The 18,272-nt window shown below is 45.5% G+C and overlaps 1 long non-coding RNA gene across 1 annotated transcript in view; it reads left to right on the forward strand.

The window, feature by feature from the left end:
* LOC140472263 (uncharacterized) overlaps window positions 1-11,196 on the forward strand; it is a 33,447-nt gene extending 22,251 nt beyond the window's left edge. Inside the window, exons 3-4 of the long non-coding RNA XR_011957500.1 lie at window positions 6,571-6,664; window positions 10,846-11,196. This is a non-coding gene — a long non-coding RNA (uncharacterized lncRNA). The remainder of the gene's footprint in view (window positions 1-6,570; window positions 6,665-10,845) is intronic.
* Window positions 11,197-18,272: the final 7,076 nt, after the last annotated feature.

Consider the following 18,272-nt stretch of genomic DNA (forward strand, 5'->3'; position numbering starts at 1 on the left):
AAAACTGAATTATGATCACTCTCTCCAAAGTGCTCACCTACACCTCAATCAAACACCTCGTCCGGTTCATGACCAAGCACCAGATCCAATGTGGCCTCCCCTCTTGTCGGCCCTTCGACATACTGTGTCAGGAAACCCTCCTGTACACATTGGACAAAAACTGATCCATCCAACGTACTAGAATTATAGAATTTCCAGTCAATGTTGGGGAAGTTAAAGTCCCCCATAATGACCACCATGTTACTTTCACTCCAACCCAGAGTAATTTTTCTAATCCTCTCTTCCCCCTCCCTGGAACTCTGTGGCGGCCTATAAAAAATCCAAGCAGTGTGACCTCCCCTCTCCTGTTTCTAATCTCAGCCCACACTACTTCAGTAGACAAGTCCTCAGCAAATGTTCTCTCAGCCACCGTTACATGATCCTTGACTAACATGACATGCATGGGCCCATTGCGGTGCTTCAAATTCCATGAGGCAGCCACACTGTCTATGACAGACAGACTCAGTCTGGAACCTCCTCTATCCTTAAGACCTTATGCATTGCCTACGCTCCTCCATTTCCCCTTTGCACGTTCCCTTTTCAACCCACCCCACCCCACCTGCATCACTCCACAATTGGAGCTGTCAAGGGCAGAAGCCTGTGGAAAACCCTCCCGAACCTCCTCTATCCTCTTTTCAATAGTGTGGGCTGAGGTATTTTAAAATCATCCTCCTTAAACGATGTTTTGATTATCCATGAAACACCTTAGGAGATTTTCTATTATGAAAGATTCCATAGTAAGCAAGTAGTTGTTGTTATTGCTCTACATTAGGGGAAACAGAAATGATGCTTTCGAAATTCTAACAAGAAAGTCACTGATAGGCGCAGTGTGTAGGCCAAATAATAACATCACATTGGGATGGACAATAAACAAAGAAATAGCTGATGCCTGTAAAAATGGCATATCTATTACCATGGGTGATTTTAATCTACATGTAGATTGGGTGAACCAGCTCTGTCAGGGTAGCCTTGAGGAGTTCATTAAGTGTATACATAGTTTTTTTGAACAGTATGAAATGTAAACGACAAGGAGCAAGCTATCCAAGATCTGGCCCCTGTGCAATGAGACAGGAATAATTAATGACCTCAGAATTAGGGATCCTCTTGGAAGAAGTGATCACTGTATGGTTGAAGTTAGAATACATATGGAGAGGTGTGAAGATAAATTACCTGCCCTCGATCTCTTCATAGCCAACTGCCGCTGTGACATTAACCGCCTCAACTTCTCCACCCCTCTCACCCTCGGGACATGCGTCCCTCCACTCCCTCCGTTCCAACCCCATCCTCACTATCAAACTGGCAGACAAGGGAGGCGCGGAAGTAGTTTGGCGCACCGACCTTTACACCGCTGAGGCTAAACGCCAGCTCGGGGACACCTCCTCCTGCTGCCCCCTTGACCATGACCCCACCTCCCACCACCAAACCATCATCTCCCAGACCATCCATAACCTCATCACCTCAGGGGATCTCCCATCCACCGCCTCCAACGTCATAGTCCCTCAACCCCACCGCCAGTTTCTACCTCCTGCCCAAAGTCCACAAACGTGACTGCCCCGGCCGACTCATTGTCTCAGCCTGATCCTGCCCCACTGAACTCATCTCTGCATACCTCGACACGGTCCTGTCCCCCTTAGTCCAAGAACTCCCCACCTACATTCGGGACACCACCCACAACCTCCACCTCCTCCATGATTTTCGTTTCCCCGGCCCCCAACGCCTTATCTTCACCAGTCCCTATACACCTCCAGCCCCCATCACGAAGAACTCAAAGCCCTCAGCTTCTTCCTTTCCCACTGTACCAACCAGTATCCTTCCACTGACACCCTCCTACGACTGACTGAACCGGTCCTCACCCTAAACAACTTCTCTTTCCAATCCTCCCACTTCCTCCAAATCAAAGGAGTAACCAAGGGCACCCGCATGGGCCCCAGCTATGCCTGCCTCTTCGTAGGATATGTTGAACAGTCCATCTTCCGCAGCTACACTGGCACCACCCCCCACCTTTTACTCCGCTACATCGATGACTGTATCGGCGCTGCCTCATGCTCCCATGAGGAGGTTGAACAGTTCATCCACTTTACCAACACCTTCCACCCCGACCTCAAATTCACCTGGACCATTTCAGACTCCTCCCTCCCCCCTCCTAGACCTTTCCATTTCTATCTCGGGCGACCAAATCAACACGGACATTTACTTTAAACCGACCGGCACCCACAGCTACCTAGACTACACCTCCTCTGACCCTGCCCCCTGTAAAAAAAACGCCATCCCATATTCCAAATTCCTTCGTCTCCACTGCATCTGCTCCCAGGAGGACCAGTTCCAATACCGTACAACCCAGATCGCTTCCTTCTTCAAAGACCGGCATTTCCTCCCAGACGTAGTCGACGATGCCCTCCACCGTATCTCCTCCACTTCCCGCTCCTCCGCCCTTGAGCCCCGCCCCTCCAACCACCACCAGGACAGAACCCCACTGGTCCTCACCTACCGCCCTACCAAACTCCATATACAGCGTATCATCTGTCGTCATTTCAGCCACCTCCAAATAGAGCCCACCACCAGGGATATATTTCCCTCCCCTCCCCTATCAGCATTCCGAAAAGACCACTCCCTCCGTGACTCCCTTGTCCGGTCCACACCCCCCACCAACCCAACCTCCACTCCCGGCACCTTCCTCTGCAACCGCAAGAAATGCAAAACTTTCGCCCACACCTCCGCCCTTACTTCCCTCCAAGACCCCAAGGGATACTTACATATCCATCACAAATTCACCTGCACCTCCACACACATCATTTATTGCATCCGCTGCACCCGATGTGGCCTCCTCTATATTGGGGAGACAGGCTGCCTACGTGCGGAACGTTTCAGAAAACACCTCTGGGACACCCGGACCAACGAACACAACCACCCCATGGCTCAACATTTCAACTCCCCCTCCCACTCCACCAAGGACATGCAGGTCCTTGGACTCCTCCATCGCCAGACCAGAGTGACACGACAGTTGGAGGAAGAGCTCCTCATTTTCCGCCTAGGAACACTCCAACCACAAGGGATAAATTCAGATTTCTCCAGTTTCCTCATTTCCCCTCCCCCCACCTTGTCTCAGTCAAATCTCTCGAACTCAGCTACGCCTTCCTAACCTGCAATCTTCTTCCTGACCTCTCTGACCCGCTCCCACGCCGGCCTATCACCCTCACTTTGACCTCCTTCCACCTGTTGCATTTCCAACGCCCCTCCCCCAAGTCCCTCCTCCCTACCTTTTATCTTAACCTGCTGGACACACTTTCCTCATTCCTGAAGAAGGGCGTATGCCCGAAACGTCGATTCTCCTGCTCCTTGGATGCTGCCTGACCTGCTGCGCTTTTCCAGCAACACATTTTCAGCTCTGATCTCCAACATCTGCAGTCCTCACTTTCTCCTCCATTGCGAAGATAAAATCTAATACCTTGGTCCTGTGCTTGAACATGGGGAACTAAAATAGAATGAGGAAGAACCTGGATAAAGTAGACTGGAAACAAAGATTTTATGGTGGGACAGTTGATGAGCAGTGAAAGATTTTCAGACATTTTAGGAAGTGCTCAGCAAAGGCATATTCCAGTGAAAAGGAAGGACTGTAAGAAAAGGCGGTGGACAAAAGATAGGGAATTCTACACCAGTTAGTTTATTCTCTGTAGTTGGAATGATGTTTGGGTCCATTATCAAGGAAGAAATAGCAGGGAATCTCAATACAAATTGTCCCATTGGGCAGACAGAGCATGGATTCATGAAGGGCAGGTCATGCTTGACAAATCGTTTGGAATTCTATGAAGACATTTCGAGCAAGGTGGACAATGGGGACCCAGTGGATGCAGTGTACCTGGATTTCCAAGAGGCCTTCAACAAGGTGCCACGCAAGTGGCTGTTGCATTATATAAGGGTGCATGGGATAGAGTATTAGCATGGATAGAAGATTGGTTGACTAACAGGAAGCAAAGAGTGGGGATAAATAAGCCTTATTCTGGCTGGCAATCAGTAACTAGTAGTGTGCCTCTGGGATCAGTGTTGGGACTGCAATTATTTAGAATTGATACAGATAATTTAGAGTTGGGGACCACATGTAGGGTGTCAAAGTTTGCATCTTAGACTAAGATGAGTAGCAGAACAAAGTGTGTGGAGGACTGGGAAACTTTGCAGAGGAACAGAGATACATTGAGTGAGTGGGCAATGGTCTGGCAAGTGGAGTGTTATGTTCATAAATGTAAAGTCATACTCTTTGGTTGGAGTAACATTAATAAAAAGACTATTACTTGAATTTTTAAAAAGTTACATTATTTGCTATGCAGAGGCACCTGAACATCCTTCTGCAGGAGGGTTAGTCACCAGGTATAACAATCAATTCAGAAGGCAAATGGAATTTTGTCCTTCATTTCTGAAGGCATTGTGTTTAAAAGCAGAGGTTATGTTCTAGCTATAGTGGGTGCTGGTGAGGCCACACCTGGAGTACTGCATGCAGTTTTTACCTCCTTACGTGCTTAGGGGGATGTACTGGCACTAGAGGGGGTGCAGAGGAGGTTAACTATGTTGACTCCGGAGGTGAGGGGTTTGGCTTAACAGAGACTGAGTAGATTGGGATTATATTCATTGGAATTCAGAAACATGGATAGATATAAAATAATGAATGGAATAAATAAAATAGAAGTAGAGAGGATGTGTCCACTGGCAGGTGAAGCTAGGACAAGAGGGCATCACCACAAGGTTAGAGGCAGCAAATTTTGGAGTGAATTGAGAAGAAATGTCTTGACCTTGGTGGAGTGCATTGCCCAGGGAAGCATTTGATGCTAGTTCAATGAACGTTTTTAAAGCTGTTAGTTTTTTTAAAAAGAAATAATTAATTAAGGAATATGGTGAGAACGTGGGTAAATCGTTCTGCACCCACAAAATGATCAGCCATGATCTAATTGAATTTTAGAGCAGGCTCCAAGGGCAGGACGGCCTTTTTTTCCCAAGATCTTTTGTTATGTTATGCATTCCTCCCTCACTCGTGACTTGGAGGTGCTGGTGTTGGATTAGGATGGACAAAATTAAAATTCACAGAACACCAGGTTATAGTCCAACAGGTTTATTTGGAAGCACTACTTTGCTGGTCCTTCATCAGGTGGGTGTGTGATTTTTAACTTTGTCCCTCACTCTTGTAACTGAAAAACAGCAACAAAAGCCACGAAGCAGTGCGTTGATTTCGCTGCTCCTTGGATGCTGCCTGAACTGCTGTGCTCTTCCAGCACCACTAATCCAGTATTTAATTTAGATAGATCAGGTTGGTATATCTGGTTGGCATCGACAGGTTGGACCGAAGAAGTGATTGATGTCAGCGGCGGACCAATGGAAAAGCAGGGGAGGAGCTGGAGGACCTGGCAGCAGTTGGTCCTCCGGCCAATCAGTGAATGAGGGCGGGACTAGACTATACCACGTGATTATCCTCACGGTGGACAAGGATGTTCGGAAAGTGTGTGCGCGGAGAGCTATGGCTAAGGAAAAATAAACAGCAGGGAAATGGTGTTGGTATGGTCTGAGAGGTTTTACAATCATTTGCTGGACATCGAAAAATACAAATTTGAAACTTGCAGTGCCGTTTTTGCAGCAAACGGGAATATGTCTCGTTGAGTAATCGGCCCGAGTGAGCGCCGCCATCTTTATTCGGGGCAATGATTCACTGGACACGTGCGCGGCCGCCAGCTTTGTAGGGGGCAAAGTTCAGAGGGATGTATGTGCAGCCTTCCCTGGTAAAAAGAGTCATAGGGCAGGATTTACACAGAGCACATTCAAACCCAGAGAAATGGATTTGTTTTTCTGGACTTGTTTCGTCATTCATTTAAATGATTTGGATGTGAATAGAGGCCGTATAGTTAATAAGTTTGCAGGTGACACCAAAATTGGAGGTATTGTGGACAATGAAGAAGGTTATCTCAGAGTACAGTGGGATATTGATCAGATGGGCCAATGGGCTAAGGAGTGGCAGATAGCTTAGGTTAGGATATCTGGTTGGCATAGGTTGGACCGAAGAAGTCTGTTTCTGTGCTAGACAACTTTGACTGTGGGATCATAAAAGTGAATTCTGCTCTGGTTCATCTCTGGGTTCTCTGATGTCCACTTGTTCATTATCTAGCTTCCTCAGTCTCTCATGGGTGTATTTTTGCTCTGTATAGTATTTTACTGTTATTTTCACAGCTGTTTTGTAAATGAATTGAAAAATGTAGAGCTGGAAAAATACAGCAGGCCAGGCAGCATCCGAGGAGCAGGAGAATCGACGTTTTGGGCATAAGCCCTTCTTCAGGAATGTAAATGAATTGTCCACTGCTGCCTGGCTCCTGACCATATGCTGTTCCATTATCAGGTTATTTTTTCCACAATATCTTTGACAGTCAAGAATTCTTTTGTCCAATAAGCGAGTGCATTTTCCTTCAATTTCTGACAGTCGAATTTTGCACCATTTTCATTCCCTGTGATTCATATTGCACTCCCTGAAACATCAACTGTGTATTTCTCCTTCCACAGAAACCAGTGATCAATGCCAAAGCCTTGTTGCCTGTGGAGAGGGTGATGTTTGACTTCCTTGTACTGCTGCGGTTTGTATGGTGAAGGTGGTTGGGTAAGAGACATTACAGATTATTCACTCAGCGTTATTGAAGAGTAGAAGATATCTGTACAAATCATCACGGTTTTAATTTCACAAATATATTATTGAGAACTTTTGACATAATGCTACAGATGGAGAATATTGTGTCCAGTGACCAAAACCATTGCCAAATAAGCAGTTTTTCAAGAATGCCTTAAAGGAAGAAAGTCGATCTTCGTGGGTTAGAGTGGGGATTCCAGACCATGTTCCCTTGGAGTCTATAGAAACATTCACACAGGTGAACTCAAAAATAAACACATGATTGAGAGTCTGAACTAAAATGAGTTATTGAGATATGAAAGGGTGTGTGGTGCAGGGAAATAGGAATGATTACAGCCAGGAATTAATTCAAAGGTGCAAAAGTAAATTGTTGTTGATTATAAATGGGAATCTTTTGATTGATCAGCAAATTCTGGTACAAGTGAGCACTTCAGCAGTAGAGTTTTCAATATTCTTGAGATTATCGGGAGGGTGAATGTGGGATGCTGGCCAGGAGTGGGTTTAGATAATGAAATCTAGTGTAAACAAAAGGAATGAATGAGAGTTTCAGCAAATGAGCTGAGACTGTGGTGAGGTCAGGTGATATCACTGAAGTCGAAATAGTGGACTTGGCGGGGGTCTGGCCTCAGCCTCACCTCGCCTCTGGGATTCAGCTGTTTGTCTGTTTGTGAATCAAGTCTGTAACAAGCTCAGGAACTGAGTGACCCAGGCAGAGCCCAAACTGGGCATCACTGAGCAGGTTATTGCTGAGCAGTAGCTTGACAGCACTGTTGATGACACCTTCCATCACCTCACTGCTGAGCGAGTGTGGACTGATGGAGGGGAATTGGCTGAGTTGAATCTGCCCTGTGTTTTTGTGTTGGAACATCCCTGAGCAATATTCCACAAAGTCGGTAGGTGCCAGTGCTGGAGCAGGACTTGCCTTGGTGGGCAGCAAGTTCTGGAGCACAGCCAACAGTATTATTGCCAGAATATTGGCAGGGTCCATAACCTTTACACTACTTATCCATTTCTTGCTCTGATTTGACATGAGTTTTAAACCATTTCGATTCATATCTGTGATGTCAGGGACCAATGGAGAAGGCTCATCCACTTGGCACTGCTGGCTGAAGATTGCTGGAAATGCTGTCCTCTTATCTGTGGAATGGATGTGTGAGACCCCTCCATCAGTAAGGGTGGGATATCTGTGATGCTGTAATTGTCCATCACCATTCCTGACGAGGTGTGGCAGAACTGCAGAACTCCGATCTAATCCATTGTTTATGGGATCACTTCGTTCGATTTGGTGTTGCTTGTGCTGCACCAGGTTGGCACCTCATTTTGAAGTATGCCTGGTACTGCTGGCATGCCCTCCTGCATTCACTATTGAACCAGGGTTGATTCCCCTGGCTTGATGTTAATGGTTGGGGGAATATCAGGCCATGTGATTTCAGATTGGGCTGGAGAACAGTTCTGCTGCTGCTGTTGGTCCACAGTGAGGCAGAAGTTGCAGGGTTAAGAGGGCTGATTGTGTGGTTGTATTTGCTAGTGTATTGGTAGATGTAATGTGGTCCATCCAGTTTCATTACTTTTAGATTAGATTACTTAGTGTGGAAACAGGCATTTCGGCCCAACAAGTCCACACCGAACCGCTGAAGCACAACTCACCCAGACCCATTCCCCTACATTTACCCCTTCACCTAACAGTACGGGCAATTTAGTATGGCCAGTTCACCTAACCTGCACATTTTTGGACTGTGGGAGGAAACTGGAGCACTCGGAGGAAACCCACTCAGACCCTGGGAGAACGTGCAAACTCCACACAGTCAGTCGCCTGAGGCAGGAATTGAACCCGGGTCTCTGGCACTATGAGGCAGCAGTGCTAGCCACTGTGCGGTCCTTTGTTGAGACTGTGCAGTGATTAATACAATGAGTGATTTGATGGGCCACTGTCTGGTTTCTTTCCCTCAAGAACATTGTCAATGGCAGAAAAAACATCCCCAATGGTTCCGTGGCAAACAGTAGATTCTTCATTCCAGTTTCTTTATTTTTCTTGACTTCAGAGCAACCCTCTACCAATTTGGGATTCAAACCTGAACTTCAGTTGTATATTTTAATATTCGTGAGAAATACGACAGGTTTGTTCACTTATTTTTAGAATCACTATCACAGGTTTTGTTTTTTTTTATTTCGAAAACAATGTATATTATCCTGTCTCCTCCATCCTCCTCTCCAACAACAAGAGTGAGGAGCACATGGAGTTTCTCTGTCCATAACATTGAGACAACCCAATCAGCTGCCTCTGCTTCTTTCCTCCTTCTCCACTAGCCCACCGAGCCACAGTGCCTCACAAGGGTGCTCCTCATTTTAGTCCTAAACTTGCATTTCCTAGAGTCTCTTATCAAGATTTTCTTGACCATTTACCCTAGAGTAGCTAAATGATGGACATTCCAAATCTCTGTCTCATTCTCCTGCTTGTTACCACCCCCCCCCCCCCCCACCCCCAACTTTGCAATTCACAGATATTGTTCCATGATCCATCTGTCTGTCTTTTCTGGTTATGTCCTTCTCTCCCATTCTGCTAAAACCTAATATTTGATCTCACCATCATTGGCAAATCCTGCTCCATCTCCACTCTCCCTTTCCTTTCTGAATTCATTGTATTTGGTGTCCCTCCAGGATCTATCCTTGGTCCCTCCTGTTTCTCACCTACACACTGCCAGGAGGTAACTTCGCCCAAAAGCACCGTGTTAGGTTTCACATGTACACTGACAATGCCCGGCTCCCCCTCCCCATCATCCCTCTCCATTACTCCACTATTACTCAGTTATCAAACTGCTTACCACGCTTCAATTAGCTGCAATTCACTCCAATGAAACACTGTAATTGTTAAACCCATTGCCTTCAGTTGCTATTCCAAATTCATTTCCCTTCCTGCTGTGTCCCTCCCTCTCACTGGGAAGTGTCTGAGTCAGAACTACATTCTTCACAATATTGCTTTCATATCTGACCCCAAGGTGACCTTCTGATCAGACATCTACACAATCACAAACACCAGGAATTCCAATCTCTAAAACGTTGCTTATCTCCTTCTCACGCCAGCTCCATTGCTACTGAAACCCTACCCTGTGTCGGTGTTGCCTTTAACTTGACAAATCTGAAACAGAACCCTTGATTCCGCGACTGACCCAGAATCTGGTTCAAGAACAACCCGTAATGGGACACATCCTCTCCATATTTACCCTGTCAAACCTCGACAGAATCTTGTATGTTTCAAAGAGATCACCTCTCATTCTTCCAAAGTCCAGTGAGTAGATTCCCAATTTATTCAGCCTTTGCTTACAGGATAATCCCTTCAAAACAGGGATCATCCCAATGGATCATCTCTGAAATGCTCTATTTGGATAACTAAAGTGACCAAATCTGTTCACGTTACTCCAGATGTGGTCTCACTCGCCATTTGTTTAGTTGCCCTAAGGTATATACTCCAAACTCTTATATTGCAAACTCTTTGAAATAAGGGACAGCATTCCATTCCCTTTCCTGATTCCCTGTTGTAACTGTGTGCTCGCTTTCTGTGTTTCCTGCTCATTTTCCCCAAGTCCCTTTGTGGTGCAGCTTTCTACAGTTTATCCCAAGTTATACTCTATTTGCCAACTTGTTGCTCATGTTTCCTGTGAATATCTCTCTGTAAACTGTTGATAATCCTTTTGGAACTTTCCTGTTATGCCTTTTCTCGGAGATTTCAAAACATGTCCTGTGAGCACTGGGCAGTGGGAAGCATGCGCAGTTGCTATCTTTCAGGGGTACTCTGTTTAATGACTGGGAGGAGCTTGTTGCCCATTGGTCAGAATGGAGACATCTTGCCCACCAAGGTGCATGAGCCTTTCACACCCTATGTCTTATTGAGGAGGCACAGCGGCAGCACGGAAGGAAAGAAAAGGAAGGAAATCCTGCTCTCCATATCTCACTGAATCTTGGGATATTCTGTCCCATGTTCAGTCACATGAAGTCCCAAGGTGGAAACTCATAGAAACCCACATAGATTTGCCCTTGAAGTGCCTGCTGACCTCCACCAGGGGTAACGTGTACAGTCATCCTGTGCCAGGAGGAGAGGATTGTATGAGTTTCAAACTTGAACTGACAGTGACGGATTTTATAAACTTGTATTACAGGCAGATATTCAGATGGTAATCTCAGTCATTGTAACGCCAAACTCTGACCGAATTACTCCATTCATCAGGACATGGATATTCATATTGTGTGAGTGTATTGTGTTCCAGATCAATACCATTTGCTGAATAAAAGTTCTCCTTTGAATCAAACCATCCTCTCAATAGATCTTCCCAAATCTTCAACATGTGTTCTGTAACCCTTGTATAATGAGCTGATGGGTGTAAGGTTTATTATTATAACGTGTAACTTTTGTAAACCGCTTTGTCACAGCTCCCCAAATTTCCTTTGCAACAAGGAGAACAGTCTCAGTTTTTCCAAACCGCTGATTCCCCAATGTCTGTTTTCTCTCTATAAGGTACACATCAGGGTTGTGTTGGAACATTCTCCACTTGCCTGCATCAGTACACCAGCCCCCCCCCCCCCCCCCCCCCCCCACCCAACAATATTAAAGAAAGTGAACATCCTCCAGGATAAAGCATTGTACCTGAGTGGTTTCCCATCCACCACCTTCAGCATTCCCTCGAGGCACAGTGGTATCACTGTGTAAAAGATCAAGTCAGCATTGTCCGACCCGACCATAGCACTGCTCTCTTATTAGAGAGAGATGTCAGGTAGTGGTTAACCTGAATATTACCGCAGCGCAGGCAAGGGGAGAGGTTGAAAAGGAGAGTCCATTAATTGTGGATGGTTATTCTTGATGTGTATTAGCAACACACATATCACGTGAACAATTAATGTTAAAAAAGCCCCACAAATTCTGCAACTAAAATCCCCCATTCCTTGAACCATCCTGGTAAATCTCCTGTGCCCCCTCTCAGGGACCCTGCCATCCTTCACAATGTGTGGGCAATCGGTGGTTTGCACAGACCCAGCTGCTCTGAACCCTGTGGATGATAGCATAGAGTAACAGTTGCACTAAACATCACTGTCTGGAAGAGAGTGAGAGACAGAAATCCCGAAGGCATTTAAAATCTATTTAGGAACACAATTGCAAGGCCAAGGCTGACAGGTCTATGGGCTCTGTGCTGGAAAATGGGATTAAAATAGTTAGCTGGGAGATTTCTTTACAGCATAAATCCAATGGACCACAAAACTGTTTTCCGTCTTGTCGACCACAGATGCGTAATATAGGAATATGACAAGCCACAATAGAAACCAGGTCCGAGAAGGTGACATTAGAATAGATGATACGTGATTAATTAATGTTTTTGGAGGAAAATGTGACAGAGGTTAAGCGGGACATTGTGGAGCTCTGCCTGCAGGAATCTGAAATAAAAATGGGTTATGCTGAAGGCTGGAATTAAAGAAAGGCACATCACAGAGATTTGTGAGGGTGGACAAGATGAAAGATAGAGAGGGTGTTGCGACTGGAGGAGATTAGAGATTGGAGGATTGAGATGTTTTTGATGCAGAGATAGTGATAGTTCTGAGACTAGAGAGGAATTATAGAAATAAGGATAAGTTGTTAGCCTTCCCAACGCTACCTCTTTACTTATAATGATTGTTTCTCTGTCCTCATCTGCCATTGCCTCGATAGGCCTGCGACAATGAGACTACACAGACAGTATGTTCCTGTTAAGGCCAAGGCTGGGAGGTGTCGAGAATGCTGCATGACCTGCGATATTGAGGCTCTGGTCAAGAAAATGATGGAAGGATATTCCAGGTACAGACAACTGTGTTTGTGTGAATCCCTAGAGGACTATAAGGGCAGTAGGAGTACACTCGCGGGAAACCAGGAGGCAAAAAAGGGGACATGAGATAGCTTTGGGAAATAGGTTTAAGGAGGATCCAAAGAGATTGTACAAATACACTAAAGACAAAAGAATAACTAGGCAGAGAATAGCGACCCTCAATGATCAACAAGACTGTCTGTGGAATAGCAGAAGGTGGGAGAGATTCTGTATGTATTTCATGTCAGTTTTTACTGAAAGGCGATATCGAAGTTAGAGATGTTGGCAAAATCAATAGTGATAACTTGGCAAGTGTACATATTACAGAGGAGGAGGTACTGGATGTCTTAAAATGCATAAAGTTGGATAAATCCCTGGAATCTGATCAGGTATATCCCAGAACTTTGTGGGTAATTAGGTAATCCATGCACCTCATGTTTTTATACACCTAGATAAGATCACCTCTCAGCCTCCGACGCTGCAGGGAATACAGCCCCAGTTTATTCAACCTCTATTCAACCCCCAGACTAGCTCAAATCCTCCAACCATGGCAACGTTCTTGTGAATCTTTTCTGAACCCTTTCAAGTTTCACAACATTCTTCCAATAGGAGGGAGACCAGATTTGTACGCAACGTTCCAAAAGTGGCCTAACCAATGTCCTGTACAGCTGCAACATGATCTCATAACTCTTGTACTCAATACATTGTCCGATAAAGGCAAGCATACCAAATACCGCCTTCACTATCCTATCTACCTGCACTCCAAGGCCTCTTTGTTCAGTAACACTCCTCAGGACCTTACCATTAAGTGTACATGTCCTGCTAACATTTGTTTTCCCAAAATGCCACTCCTCAGCCATTTACCCATCTGATCAAGATCCCATTGTACTCTGAGGTAATCTTTTTCACTGTCCACTACCCCTCCAGTTTTGGTATCATCTCACTAACTATACCTCCTATGTTCACATATAAGTCATTGATATAAATGACGAAAGGTAGTGGATCCAGCAGTGATCCTTGTAACACTGCACTAGTCACAGGCCTCCAGTCTGAAAAGCAACCCTCCATCACCACCCTCTGTCTTCTGCCTTTGAGCCAGTTCTGTATCCAAATGGCTAGATCTCCCTGTATGCCATGAGCTCTAACCTTGCTGAGCAGTCAGTGTCATAGTGCAGGCTGCTTTTTGGACTGGAAGCCTGTGATGAGCAATATTCTGTCAGGCTGGGTACTAGGTACTGGGTCCACTGCTTTTTGCCATTTATATAAATGATTTCTATGTGAATATAGGAGCTATGGTTTGTAGGTTTACAATAGACTCCAAAATTGGAGGTGCAATGGACAGCAAAGTTACCTGAAAGTACAATGAGACTCCGATCAAATGGGCTGAGGAGTGGCAGATGCAGTTTAGTTTAGATATATGTGAGGTTCTGAATTTTGGAAAAGCAAATCAGGGCAGGACTTCTACACTTAATGGGAAGGTCCTGGGGAGTGTTGCTGAACACATAGATCTTGGAGTGCAAGTTCATAATTCCTTGAAAGTGGAATCATAGATAGGAAGTGTAGTGAAGAAAGTGTTTGGTGTACTTGCCTTTATTGGTCTGTGCATTGAGTACAGGAGTTGTGACGTCATTTTGCTGCTGTACAGGACATTCATTCAGCCACTTTTGGAATTCTGCTTTCAGACCTGGTCTCCCCGCTGTTGGAATGATATTGTGAAACTTGAAAGGATTCAGAAAAGATGCAAAGATGTTGCCAGGGTTGAGGGATTGAGATATAGGGAGAGGCTGAATAGACTGAGGCTGTTTTCACTGGAGAATCGGATGCTGAGAGGTGACCATAGAGGTTGATAAAATTGTGAGGGGCATGGATAGGGTAAACAGCCAGGGTCTTATTCCTGTTTAGGTGAATCCAAAACTAGAAAGCACAGGCATGAGGGAAAAGATTGAAAAGGGATATTAGGGGCAAAGTTTCAAGCTGAACATAGTATGTGTATGGAATGAGCTGCCAGAGAAAGTGTGGAGGCCGGTACAGTTCCAACATTTAAAAGGCATCTCACTGGATATGTGATTGGGAAAGGTTTAAAAGGTTATGGGCCAAGGGCTGGCATATGGGACGAGATTAATTTAGGATATCTGGTCTGCTTGGACAAGTTGATCTGAAGGGTCTGTTTCTGTGCTGTATATCTCTATGGCACTAATAAATTAAAATTAAGATAGTTTCTCTTTTATGGAGAGTTAGCAGAAGGTCAGATAATTCTCCTTGGAGCTGAGAAGGTGAAGCAGTGATTTCGACCAGGAGTTGATTTGTTTCCAGGGTATTTCATTTACAGAGAGACAGAGTGAGAAATTTTTAACATCACAATTTTTAGTAACTATTTTCAGGTAACTGGCAAATAATGCAAAGAAAAATGTGAAGATTATTTTGCTCACTGAGTTCTGTGCATCTGCAACAGTTTGACCAACAGCTGGATGCAGATTCAGTAGTTATTGTCAAAACAAATTTGAAATTTAACATTTTTAAGGAAGGATTTGGAGGGCTATGTCCAAATGGGAGGTGAGTTGGGACTGACTGGCACCATCTCCAGAGGGAGAGAGTACAGCCCCAATGAGCTGAATAGCCTCCAGTCCCTGTGGTCTGTGATACTGACCCATTCACTGTGAATGATGAAGCTCATCACAGGGCAGAGCCGTAGAGATATACAGCATGAAAATAAACCCTTTGGTTAATCTGGTCCATGCTGACCAGATATCCCAACCTAATCTAGACCCATTTGCCAACACTTGGCACATATCACTTTACACCCTTCCTATTCATACACCCATCCAAATGCCAAATGGTTTAATTGTACCAACATCCTCCACTTCCCGGCAGAAGATTCCATACACGCACCAACCGCAGTGGGGAAAAAAAATTGCCCCTCAGATCCATTTTAAATTCTTCCCCTCTCATCTTAAACATATGCCCTCTCATTCTGGACTCCCCGACCCCAGGGAAATGACCTTGTCTATTTATCCTACCCAGGCCCCTCATGGTTTTATAAACCTCTATGAGGTCACCCCTCAGCCTCTGATGCACCTGGGAGGATCCCACCACTCGGGTCACAATGGGGCCTGGCTGATTGACACAGCTTCAGACCAATAGGAGAGGTGTCATGATCCTCCAGCCAATGGGAGTGAATGAGGGGTGGGTCCAGCAGGCCAACACATGACCATCAGCTTTGCAGGCGCAGTGTCACTGTGAGGGGGGACTGAATATGAAGGAGTGGGAGAGACAGCAGATGCATTAAAATGTAGCTCCTGAAATGTAATAATGTCAGACTTGCTCCCAGTGCCATGTGCTAATGAGAGCAGGAATGAGAAGGCAGATCAGCTGGATGTGTGGCTGGGGAAATGGTGTACCAGAGAAGGGTTTTGTTTCTTCAGGCACTGGGACTGTTTCTGGGTGGGACCAATACCAGCCTGACTGGTTACCCTGGGCAGAGCTGAGACAAATCTGGTGGGGGCTTTTGCCAGTTCTGTTGGTGAGTTTGTAACTAGTCTGGCAGGGGGATGGGAACTAAAGTGTAGGCTTAGAGGGTCAGATTCAGGACAGGGAATGGGAGGTAGAATATTAGTGATGTAGTTAGCGGCTCAGAAAGCCAAAGGAAATGAGGATTAAACGAAGATTGAGTCCCTGTTCAGCCATCAGTCCTGATATCCCAGGAATGTGAGTCAACAAAATATGGAGCTTTTTACGTGTCTATGACTCGATGTGCTTCTCGAAAAACTCAATGTGGTTTGTGAGACACGACCTGCCCTTGACGAAACCATATTGACGATCTGAAATCATACTGTTGTTTGCCAGATTATTACAAATAGTGTCTCTTATAATCCTTTCGAAAACCATTCCTCCAACAGAAGTAAGGCTGTTATTATAATTGCCAATGCCCCATCGATAAGTCTTCACCTGTGGCATGTACCTATCCCTTTTCATCGCTAAACTAAACATAACTGAATTATGATCACTCTCTCCAAAGTGCACACCTACACCTAAATCAAACACCTAGTCTAGTTCATGACCAAGCACCAGATCCAATGTGGCCTCCCCTCTTGTCGGCCCTTCGACATACTGTGTCAGGAAACCCTCATGTACACATTGGACAAAAACTGATCCATCCGACGTACTAGAATTATAGAATTTCCAGTCAATGTTGGGGAAGTTAAAGTCCCCCATAATGACCACCATGTCACTTTCACTCCTACCCAGAGTAATTTTTCTAATCCTCTCTTCCCCCTCCCTGGAACTCGGTGGCGGCCTATAAAAACTACAAGCAGTGTGACCTCCCCTCTCCTGTTTCTAACCTCAGCCCACACTACTTCAGTAGACAAGTCCTCACCAAATGTTCTCTCAGCCACCGTTATACTATCCTTGACTAACATGACATGCATGGCCCATTGCGGTGCTTCAAATTCCATGAGGCAGCCATACTGTCTATGACAGACAGACTCAGTCTGGAACCTCCTCTATCCTTAAGACCTTTATGCACTGCCTACGCTCAACCATTTCCCCTTTGCACGTTCCCTTTTCACCCCACCCCACCCACCCCACCCCACCCCACCCCACCCCACCTGCATCACTCCACAATTGGAGCTGTCAATGGCAGAAGTCTGTGGAATACCCTCCCTAACCTTCTCTATCCTCTTTTAAGATGTATTTTAAAATCATCCTTCTTAATCAATGTTTTGATCATCCATGAAACACCTTAGGAGATTTGCCATGATGAAAGATTCCATATTAAGCAAGTAGTTGTTGTTATTGCTGTACATTAGGGGAAACAGAAATAATGCTTTCAAAATTATAACAAGTAAGTCACTGATAGGCGAAGTGTGTAGGCCAAATAATAACATCACATTGGGATGGACAATAAAGAAAGAAATAGCTGATGCTTGTAAAAATGGTATGTCTATCACCATGGGTGATTTTAATCTACATGTAGATTGGTCGACCCAGCTCAGTCAGGGTAGCCTTGAGGAGTTCATTAAGTGTATACATGATAGTTTTTTTGAACAGTATGAAATGAAAACGACAAGGAGCAAGCTATCCAAGATCTGGCCCCTGTGCAATGAGACAGGAATAATTAATGACCTCAGAATTAGGGATCCTCTTGGAAGAAGTGATCACTGTATGGTTGAAGTAAGAATACATATGGAGAGGTGTGAAGATAAATTACCTGCCCTCGATCTATTCATAGCCAACTGCCGCTGTGACATTAACCATCTCAACTTCTCCACCCCTCTCACCCACTCGAACCTCTCAACCTCTGGACGTGCATCCCTCCACTCCATCAGTTCCAACCCCATCCTCACTATCAAACTGGCAGACAAGGGAGGCGCGGAAGTAGTTTGGCGCACCGACCTTTATACCGCTGAGGCTAACCGCCAGCTCGCGGACACCTCCTCCTCCTGCTGCCCCCTTGACCATGACCCCACCTCCCACCACCAAACCATCATCTCCCAGACCATCCATAACCTCATCACCCCATCCACCGCCTCCAACCTCATAGTCCCTCAACCCCACCGCCAGTTTCTTCCTCCTGCCCAAAATCCACAAACGTGACTGCCCCGGCCGACTCATTGTCTCAGCCTGATCCTGCCCCACCGAACTCATCTCTGCATACCTCGACACGGTCCTGTCCCCCTTAGTCTAAGAACTCCCCACCTACGTTCGGGACACCACCCACGCCCTCCACCTCCTCCATGATTTTCGTTTCCCCGGCC

The sequence above is a fragment of the Chiloscyllium punctatum genome, unplaced genomic scaffold, assembly GCF_047496795.1.
Source record: "Chiloscyllium punctatum isolate Juve2018m unplaced genomic scaffold, sChiPun1.3 scaffold_286, whole genome shotgun sequence".
Lineage (NCBI taxonomy): Eukaryota > Metazoa > Chordata > Chondrichthyes > Orectolobiformes > Hemiscylliidae > Chiloscyllium > Chiloscyllium punctatum.